Source organism: Tamandua tetradactyla, chromosome 3 (genome assembly GCF_023851605.1).
Source record: "Tamandua tetradactyla isolate mTamTet1 chromosome 3, mTamTet1.pri, whole genome shotgun sequence".
NCBI lineage: Eukaryota > Metazoa > Chordata > Mammalia > Pilosa > Myrmecophagidae > Tamandua > Tamandua tetradactyla.
In genome coordinates, this window is record NC_135329.1 from 40,743,441 (window position 1) to 40,754,736 (window position 11,296).

The window sequence follows — 11,296 nt, forward strand, 5'->3', positions numbered from 1 at the left end:
AGGGGAGATGCATGTGCGAGTACACACACACATGTGTGCGCATATAAAAGTAAACTTTTACTTATTTATATGTGCATATGCAGACACAGAGACATGCATATAACTGTTCTATCATTTATCATCTATCTTGTCTATTATGTATCATTGATCTCCATCAACAATCATTTATATCTATCATCTACTGATCGTCTACATAGCTACTATGAGTTCACACAGATACTTTCAATTCCAGTTGAAAACCATAGGTTTCTTTCTAGCCTTCACTATTTCTGTAGCTGTAGTTTCCTTCTTTAGCAGTGACAAATCTGCCTCTCATTAACCTCGATGTACTTTTGTTCAGTTTTCCTGTATGTGACCAAACTGACCACACCTAGTTACTCTCTCAGGCAGAGGAACCAGGCAAAATTGTTCTGAATTCTCCACTCCTAAGAGGAAGAAGGAAGGGAAGAAGGAAGGAGGAAAGGCCAGTCATTTGGAAAGCACAACTTCAGCTATGCTGCCCTCACCTTGCAGCTGGACATGCCTGCTAAAATCTGGGCTCCAACCTTGCAGCCTCCCCCAACTGGTACACCAGCTGAAAGCATTGACAAAAGAGAAGAGAGAGGGGAAGGAGAAGGAGTAGTTGGGTGGGTTTCCTCTGGCTGTGCTGGTATCACCCACCACTCCTTCCACTAATTTGCCAGCCTAAATCTGGGCTACCACGTTCTGGCTTTCCCCTGCTGTATTTGCTGACCCAAAGCAGCCAGACTCCAATAAAGGAAATGGAGGCAGGAAGAAACAGAAAGTACATGTTAATCTTTGAAGGATATTTTCAGTATGCTGGTTTGAAAGGATGTATGTACCCCAGAAAAGCAATGTTTTAATCCTAATCCCATGTTGTAAAGGCAGCCGTTTCTTCTAATCCCTATTCAGTACTGTATGCTTGAAATTGTAATTAGATCCTCTCCCTGGAGATGTGACTCAATCAAGAGTGGTTGTTAAACTGGATTAGATGGAGACGTGTCTCCACCCATTCTAGGTGGGTCTTGATTACTTTACTGGAATCCTATAAAAGAGAGATTCTGAGAGAGCAGAATGACACAGCCATGAGAAACAGAGTCCATCAGCCTGTGACCTTTGGAGATGAAAAAGGAGAATGCCTCCTGGAGAGCTTCATGAAACAGGAAGCCGGAAGGGAAAGCTAGCAGATGACGCCATGTTTGCCACGTGCCCTGCCACTTGAGAGAGAAACCCTGAACTTTGTCGGCCTTCTTGAATCGAGGTATCCTTCCCTGGATACCTTAGATTAGACATTTCTATGGACTTATTTTAATTGGGACATTTTCTTGGCCTTAGAACTTTAAACTAGCAACTTACTAAATTTCCCTTTTGAAAAGCCATTCCGTTTCTGGCATACTGCATTCCGGCAGCTAGCAAACTAGAACACACTGTATATAGATTTTAGGTTGACATTTCCCGCTTCTCATCACCACCCTCCCCCAACATCCTTTAAATATATCTTCTGGCTTCCATTATTCCTGTTGCAAAATCAGCTCTCATTTTTATTGTTGCTTGCTGCTGATAATATATATGTTTTCTTTCTGGCTGCATTAAAAAGTTTTCTTTCTGACTTTGCTCTTTAGCAGTTTTATTAAGATTAAGTGTGATTTTTTTCCCTCCTCTATGTACCCTTCTAGTGTTCCCAGCATTTCTTGAAGCTGTGGCTTGATGTTTTCCACTAGTTTTTAAAAAAGTCTTAACCATTATCTCTTTCAATATTTCCTTTGCCCCCTTTTCTCTTTCTGTTTCTCTGGGACTACATTACATGTATTTTAGATGTATTGGCCTTGTTCCATATGTTCAAATGTCTTATGGTCTTTACTGTTTTATATCCTTTTTTAATCTGCATATTTCAGTATATATAAATTCTTCTGATCTACCTTCATCCTCTCTTCTGCTATCTATACTTTGTATTAAGTTCTTATTTTCAGTTATTACATTTTTCATTTCTAGAGCTTCCATTTAATTAAAAATAAATAATTTTCACCTTCTCTGATGATATTTTCCATCTGGTCATTCCGGTTTTGAACACATTAACCATACTTATTATTATTATTTTTTGTATGCTGTATGTCGGGGGGGGGATTCATTTCATTCTTTTTCCATGTGGCTATACTGTTATTGCAGGACCATTTGTTGAATTATTTTTCTTTTGCGGATGTGGTGGAGGGAGTGTTAGGGCCAGGAATTGAACCCGGGTCTCCCGCATGGCAGGCGAGAATTCTACCACTGAATTACCCTTGCATCCCCAATCAGATCTATTTTTAAAAGGAAATATTTGGTAACTCCAGAGTCTGGACTTTCCACAGATCTGCTTCTGTCATCTGTTTCTCTTATTGTTGTTGTTGTATTTTTTTTTTTGCTAATTTTTTTTTCTTGTCTTATCTCTGCTAGATAATTTTTGATTGAGTGCTAATTATTGTAAGTAAAAAATTATAGAGACAATTTGAGGCTCTGGATGTACTATCTCTGTTAAGGAATTCTTTTCTTTGACTTATGGTATGCAGGTAGGTGGGGAAAATTATATCAATTCAATCAGGATCCCCTGGATTGGGGGCTGAGTTTCAATTTTTTCTTTTTTCAATCTACTACTAAGTCAGATAACTAATATGTCTTGTTCTTTATATGAATCATTATTAGAGATTATTAGAGGTTATTTTGTACTGCTTAGCTCAACCTGGATAGAGAAACGTGAGTTCAAAGTTAACATTCTCTAATTGTGGCAGAAACTAAGTCAATAAAGAGTAGGTCCCTGAGAGGTATTGCGGTGGGGAGCAGAATTTAGTTCGTCCTCCATGGCAGCTAGTAAATAGCCAGGAACTGCTGGGAACAATGGTTTGGGGGACCTTAGTGACTGGACACACTTCCCATACCAGTTTGGAATGGTGGAGCGGCCGGGATCCCACATAGAAATGTAAGTTTCCCAAACTGTGGAGGCTGGCACCCCTCCCCCAAGGGCACAGCAGGCTGGTTCCCCAAAGGAATGAGAAGCCCCACCCTGCCCACTGGGACTAGTGGATACAGAGAATAGCCCACCCTCTGGATGCCATGAATAGCCATCCCAATAGGTGTGAGAATAGCCACCCCACCCCTTGCCATCTTGCTCAGCCAGCCACCAGAGCTGGGGAGTGGCAGGGCTGAGGGGAAGAGGAGGCTCTACAGGAAACTCATCTTAGAACCAAGTATATCAACAGACAAAGTGAAAGGATGAAAAAGATCTTCCATGTAAGCTGTAACCAAAAGAAAGCAGGATTAGCTATACTAATAGCAGATAAAATAGACTTTAAATGCAAAGATGTCATAAGAGACAAGGAAGAACACTACATATTAATAAAAGGGCCGATTCACCAAGAAGAAATAACAATTATAAATGTTTATGTTCCCAATCAAGGGGCTCCAATGTACATGAGGTAAACACTGGCAAAACTGAAGGGAGCAACAGATGGTTCAACAATAATAGTGGGAGACTTCAATACACCAGAAGAGTGGCTGCTATTAAACAAACAGAAACTACAAATGTTGGATTGGATGTGGAGAAATTGGAACACTCATCCTGCTGGTGGGAATATATAATGATATAGCTGCTGTGGAAGATAGTTTGGCGGTTCCTCAGAAAACTAAATATTGAGTTGCCCTATGACCCGACAATTCCAATACTTGCTTTATACAAAAAGACCTGAAAGCAATGATATGGACATAATGCTGCTATGAAACGGATGTTCATAGCAGCACTACTCACAATTGCCAAATGATGGAAACAATTCAAGTGCCCATTAACAGATGAGTGGATAAACAAAATGTGGTATATACATATGATGGAATATTACGCAGTGGTAAGATGAAATGAGGTCCCCAAACATATGACAACAGGGATGAATCTTGAGGACATAATGCTGAGTGAAAACAGTCGGATGCAGAAGGATAGATGCGATATGATCTCACTATTATGACTCTGGGAAAGGTAACTCAGAGGTTTACAATATAGATTATTGGAGACTTAAAGATAGACAGAAACTAGAGATAGGTGAATGGTTACCCAGAGAATTGAACTTAAATGTAAGGGAACAGATAATAGTGATGGTGATTCATTTGTGGGGTAATAAGTAATGTTGGTCTGTTGAAAGTGACTGTGACTGAAAGGAGTTATATAGAGTCATGTATCCCACTGATTAACTCCACAATTATATGTCAGCTCTTGCATGGACTACTTCAAAGATTTGATCTTGTACAAAGAGTCTATAATAGAAGGGTACCGGGGGAAAACTAATATTGCATGCTGCAGCCTATAGTTAATAGGAAGACATCAACAGTACCACAGGAATGTCAGGAGTTAATAATGGGGGTGGGCAAGGACAAGAGATAGGGGGAGGTTTAGATTTGATATTTGGTGAGGCCATGTTTATTGGTTCTTTGTCTCTTTGGACTAATGGAAACTGTCTAGAATTGGAAGTGCTGATGAATGTACAACTGAGTGAGGACACTGTGAGGCATGGATTGTTTATTTTGGAGATTATTCATGATGCCCAACAGATGGAATGGGACAAATGGTATAGCGACTATGAGTTGTTTAGTTTGCCAGAATGCAATATACCAGAAATGCAAGAGCTTTTAAAAGGAGAATTTATTCAGTTGCAAGTTTATAGTTCTAAGGCCATAGAAATGTCCAAACTAAGCCATCCAGAGAGATACCTTAACTCCAAAGAAAGGGCTGAAGAAGTTCTGGGTTTCTCTTTCAGCTGGGAAGGGACATGGTGCAACTGCTAGCTTCCTCTTCTCATTTCATAAGGCTTCCCTGGGGGCATTTTCCTTCTGTATCTCCAAAGGTCTCTGGCACCTCTGAAGCTTTTTCCAAGACGGTTCCCTCTTAAAAGGCTCCAGTAAGCAACCCCACCTGGAATGGGTTGAGATGCATCTCCATGGAAACCATCTAATTAAAAATTACCACCCACACGACGAGCAGTCTCACCACCCTCCCCCTTTCTGCGTGGGACATGACTTCCAGGGGTGTGGACCCTTCCTGGCAACGTGGGACAGAGATCCTGGAATGAGCTGAGACTCAGCATTGAGGGATTGAGAAAAACCCTAGAATGAGCTGAGAATTAACATCAAGGGATTGAGAGAACCTTCTCAACCAAAAGGGGGAAGAGTGAAATCAGACGAAGTGTCAATGGCTGAGAGATTCGAAACAGACTCGAGAGGTTATCTTGGAGGTTATTCTTACTCATTAAGTAGATATCACCTTGCTGTTCAAGATGTAGTGGAGAGGCTGGAGGGAACTGCCTGAAAATGTAGAGCTGTGTTCCAGTAGCCATGTTTCTTGATGATGATTGAACAATGATCAAGTTTTCACAATGTAACTCTGTGATTGTGAAAACTTTGTGTCTGATGCTCCTTTTATCTACCATATCAACAGACGAGTAGAACATATGGAATAAAAATAAATAATAGGGGGAACAAATGTTAAAATAAATTTAGTTTGAAATGCTAGTGATAAATGAAAGCAAGGGGTAAGGGGTATGGTATGTATAATCTTTTTTTTCCTGTTATCGTTTTATTTCTTTTTCTGTTGTCTTTTTATTTCTTTTTCTAAATCGATGCAAATGTTCTAAGAAATGATAAATATGCAACTATGTGATGATATTGAGAATTGCTGATCGTATATGTAGAATGGAATGATATGTCAATAAAAAAAAGAAAAAAGAAGTTACCACCCACAACTGGTTGAGTCACATCTCCATGGAAACAATCAAAAAGATCTCACCCGACAATACTGAATGAGGATGAAAGAACATGGCTTTTCTGGGGTACACAATAGTTTCAATCTGGCACAGAGGTGTCTGATGAAGTTAAAGAACTTTGGGGACATTGTGCTGTGCAAAATAAGCCAGAAACAAATGAACAAATATAGTATGGCCTGTTTTAGGAAGTACTTATAAGAAAACTGGAGGCTAGATTATAAATTCTTATAGCAGCCACATTTTGTCCAGAATTGTAAGTGTATTTTTAGATTCTGAGGTACTGTGCAATATGTGTATAGATGGTAGGGTATGTATTCTGGAGCTTCACCTACTGTATGAGACCTAAGACAGAGAGGTTTATTGTGAATGCATTTCATTTAATGTAACACACAACCAACATCAACCTGCCTGGATAGCTCGTTTTAACAAGTTAAATGCATGGAACCCAGAAAGGGAACGAACGAGGGCTTGTAATTCTGTATGGCTTCATGTAATACCCAGATACATCCCAGACTATGGTGGGATGATTATTAAAAAGTATTGGTAGAGTTCCTTGTAGGACTGGAGGAAAAATATGGAACAATTAAATTTTCCCATCTGGGAAACACCTGGTACTCTCTCAAACATTTGGGACTCCCAAGAAATAGGTCAAGCCTTTGATTTTGAGCATTGCCCATATGAAACTCATTTCTGTAGTGAAGAAACTGAGACTACTTATAATTATGCTTAAGAGTTGCTTCCAGGAAACCTCTTTCATTGCTCAGATGAGGCCTCTTTCCGGCTAAGCCCACCTCTGCAAGGAAATTACTATCCTCTCCCCATGCGGGATAGGATAGCCAGGGAATTCAGTCTCCCTGAAATCATGGGACATAATTCCCAGGGATGAGCCTGGCCCTGACCCCAGGGTATCGACAATGCTTTCTAGGCCAAAAAGAGGAATAGAAATGTAACAAAATAAGATATCAGTGGCTGAGAGAGTACAAATGGAGCTGAGAGGCTCTTCTGGAGGCTACTCTTATGCAAGCTTCAGATAGATATTGCTAAGTGTCACAGTTTGCCAAACCCCAACCAACATCATTCCTGTTAACCCTAAAGAACACCTAGGGCTCTAACTGAGACTTTACAAAAGTTTCATGCACTAAGTTTACTTTTCCTGAAATTTATAACCTTCAGAGAGTTCCTAGGACAGATAAGTCCTGGAACCCAGAGGGGCCAGCCCCTCCAAGATTATAAACTAATTCCATCCTCTATCCTGTATCACTGATACCCCTTTTCAACATGAAAAAGTTAGAATGGTTACAGCCCAAAGACTGTAGATTACGAGAAGGACCAAAGGAGAAGGAGGAGCTGAAATAGAGAAGACAGGATTTGATAGGCGAGTCTGATTGCTGAGTCACCATATTTGCTGTTTCTTTTGGCTTCAGGTATTTTGGAGGAGCTGGACGGTAAATTGTGGAATGGTAACCCATTCTAAACTTTGAAATCTGTTCTGTAACTACTTGTTAAAATATACTCTGAAAATTATTGCTCCTTTGTTTAAAAAATTATGTTTTACTTTTTGTATATGTTACATTTCACATTAAAAAAATAAGCTTCTGATGCTGATGTCAGAGTCTTGGATGAGAGGGAGCAGTTAGGCTTAGGCTTGCTTTTGATGTAAAGAAGGGTTTTGTGAGGGTAAGTGGCGAGAGGATGTGGAAAGGGGCAGGGCTGCCTGGGAGGAAAGGATAAGCTATCCTGAGACCCAGTGAAGAGGTAGGGGCTTATTTTCTTCATCAAGTGCTTAAAGGCCCAGTAAACTTCCTTATGATTTCATTTACAGGAATAAATGAAACAAATTAAAATGGGGAATGGTTCTTGACAATCTCCTGCTTTGAGACCAAGCATGCGCTATTGGTAAACGGGAAACAGATATTTAAATTTTTTCCTTTTTCTGCACGGCACCTAAATAAATTAAGTTTTCCTCACTCTTTTTCTCTCTTTACTTCCCTTCTCTTTTTTCCCCCTGATATTAGAATGATTTAAATGGTTCAAAGTGCTTAAAATATTTAATATAGGAATCAAAATATGTGTCAAAACAGGAATTGAATCAGTAAATTATATAAGCAAGCCGAGACGCGCTTATGGAAAGCTCATTAAATAGATTTGGGTGGCATTTGCACCTGATCTAGCCTTGCGGTCTACACTGCCTAACAGGGAGCTATCTCCTTGTGGATGCTCTTTTGGTACTAGGAGTAATGCAGAGTTCACAGAGGAGCTGTGCGGAGGCAGAAATCTTTGTATCCACTGTCTAGTGCCAGCTGATAAGTATTTTACTTGCAGGAAATGCCTGGGAAAAGACAACAATTGTTTGTTGATTTACACCGAAGATTAAAATAAGATATTTCTGTCACTTCCTACTTTACCTATTGTGTTAATTTTCTTATTAATCCAACATAGCATTCACTCTCTGGGTAATATCCAGTTAGTTCAGAACGAACTGCTGGTTACTTAACAAAACTACTTTATGTTCAACAGGGCAACTAAAACTTTGGAACCCTTGCATTTATTTGGAAATGCAACGTTGTTTCACTAAACCCTGTTTATTTAACCATCCTTGAACTAAAACCAATATTAAGAGTAACATTGCCTTTATGTGGTTAATTTAACTTAAAAATTAGTGCTTCTACTATTTGTAGTTGTGGATTCCCATTAAAGCCTTGCTTCTGAATGTTAACATACTGCCCTCTTGTGTAAGACCTTTGATGCTGCGAAGCTTTTAAAATTGGCTTTAATCTAGTGAATCTTAATTTCATTTGACTGAAGCCAAAAATATCCTTAGACAACTATGATAAAATGTGTTACTTAAGAAAGAAGGTTGTATCTGAGGTCTGTTAGCCATTTGTAGCACATATTAATGCCTAAGTCCCTAAAACAGATTTGTGGGGTGTCAGTTAACTTAATTCAAATGAAGAATCCCTGTGCAATCCCTTCATGGTTATTAGGGCGAGAACAGCCGGGTTCTTCAGAATTGAATATGTGGAGGGAATTGTTAAATTCAGAACTCAATTTCCTATCTCACCTCTGGGAGCTTCGATTAGTCACGTCTTGAACAGAGATACCCTGACAACATCGCATAGGAAAATTGCTAAATCTGCATTAAGGGTGCAAAAGCCATTAGAATTTTAGTTTGTAACGTTTTATCAAATCACCTTCTTCTCTGAATACCGTTAAAATGAGCTCTTATAAGAGCTTAATATTAAAATATTTTATATATTTTTCTACAAAAATTCCAGGTCAAAATCCTTAGCACAAGTAATTATATTGATCGTTCAGACTCAGAGAACTTGAAGAGCTCTGCAGAAGTTCAAAGATATGTTAGGTATTAGATCGTAGATTATAATAAAGGAAAACTACCTGAAAATAACAAGTGCTGTGTGTAAGGAGCTCTGCTCTTGCCCAGGTTGGGCTCACTGCAGAGTCAGAGGCCTGTCCTTCCTCCCCTGTGGTTTAGCTCACGGTGGTGCCAACATAGCAAAGCAGCAGCCAAATGCTGGTGGTAATTGGAGGAAAGAAGGATTGCTTGGAAATCACGAGAGTGGGGTGGGGATTAAAACAGAAAGAAAGGCAGTATTTAGGTAGAGGTTAAAAGAAAATATTACCTAACTGATTTTTTAACTCAATATGGATGAGTTAACACCTTTGTGGTGTTAGAGCAAGACTTTCTAGTTGTTGGGAAAGACAGTCCTCCAGGGTTTTCTTCACACTTCTGTGTGTCTTGCTAGGGTGCTAAGATTGTGAAGCCCTGACTACTCTTTAGCCAGGCTATTTCTCAAGGCTGTCCTTGCAGAGAGATAATCTTGAAGGGTAAGGTAGTATCTCCCTCTGGGTCAAAGAGCAGGCTTCCTTACTGTTTGCTACAAAACAATGAATTACCCAAACTCTGGGCTCCTCAACTGTGATGCAAATCTGCTATGTCTGTTGCATCTAGGCTGCCTGTTGGGACTTGGGACTTATAAGGAGACCCAACATAAACATGCTAGTACTGATGCTGCTTGCTGTGCCGTAAGCAATAAAGACTTTTGTCTCTGGTCCGGGAGTCTCATGTCTGCAACCAGCATCCACGAAACAGTAAAAGAGGTTAACTTATTACCTTGTAAGTAAAGTAAAAGAAAACCCCAGACCATTTGTAGACCTAACACTACCTTGAAGTAAATCTTCTACCTGGCATTTGAACATAAGAGCGAGATCCATAACTTTTTTTTAACTTTTAGGGTATCTCCAGCACTCTGCCCAGCATCCAAGCATTTACTAAATCAATGTATGATTGAACAGTCATTCATTGATCATTACATATAAGAATATAGTGAGAGTATAATCAGCCTCACATTTTATTGGGAGCCAGTGATACAAAGAGGAATAAAGTGTAATTTCTGCCCTCAACAGCTCACAATCTTGTCACAAACCAGTGAGCTAATACACTTAGTGTGTATGTCACACTTAGTGTGACATATTATGATAGATGTATGGATGAGCATCATTTTGGGAGAAGAAAGATAAAAATTATTATTCTATTTTGGGAAGGACAGGGAGAGCCTTAGAGGTGAGGGTTGAGAAAACTTATGGAGAAGGAGTTTGATAAGGCTATGGGTGTGAGGACAAAATGAAGGGTGTTTCAATCAGAGTGAATGGCAGATCCCAGGGCAGAGCTGTGAGGTTGGATCAGGTATGCATTTGGGGACTGCTAGTAATTTGTTATAGCTGGAAAATTAGGTGCATAGTAGACTGCAGTAAAAGACAAGGCTGGAAAGGGAGGCGGGGTTCAGGTTATGGAGAGCTTTGTGCTATGTACAGGAGTTTGAATTTCTTGTGACCATTATGAGGAACCATTGGAATGTTTTAAGCAGGAGTGCCTGCATTTGGCAATGATTTGAATAAACCTAATGGAAAGTAGATGTATTGTGATCACAAGAAGGGAGGACCTTGGAAGGAAATCCAATTGCTTGTGACCGGGAAGATAAACAGTGGAGTGAGAGAAGAATGGATACTTGCAATCAGTATTAGGTGCCTTAAAGTGCCCACACCAGAGGCATAGTCTCATTTCTTAAAGAGACTTGTTGCTTCAAGGTAGGGTTCTGTGTCGTGAGGCAAAGAAAAAAAATGGGGGGAATGAAGGTTCAAGAAAGGGGAAGGAATAGGAGAGGACCAGAATGGGGAACCTCAGCAAGAAGAGGCTCAGTGAGCAGCAACATTCTATTTCAGGGCTTTAAAAAAAGTGGGGTGTTCTATCATGGAAGCTGGGTGACATTGAGGAAAAGGGTGACTGAGAGAAGGGCTAAAGTAATGCAAGACCTGGGTCATGGGATTAGAAACTTAGAGGGGTGGGGCTTCCATACAAAGGTACATGTTTGGAAAGTAAGTCTGTCTCTTCATTGAATTGGGGCCACTGCAAACTGTGCTGTGGATATAAAATTGAAGTTTTCGTACTCTGAATTGTAGAAGACCATAGCGGTGTAATGAGATCATTTGGAAATGGATTG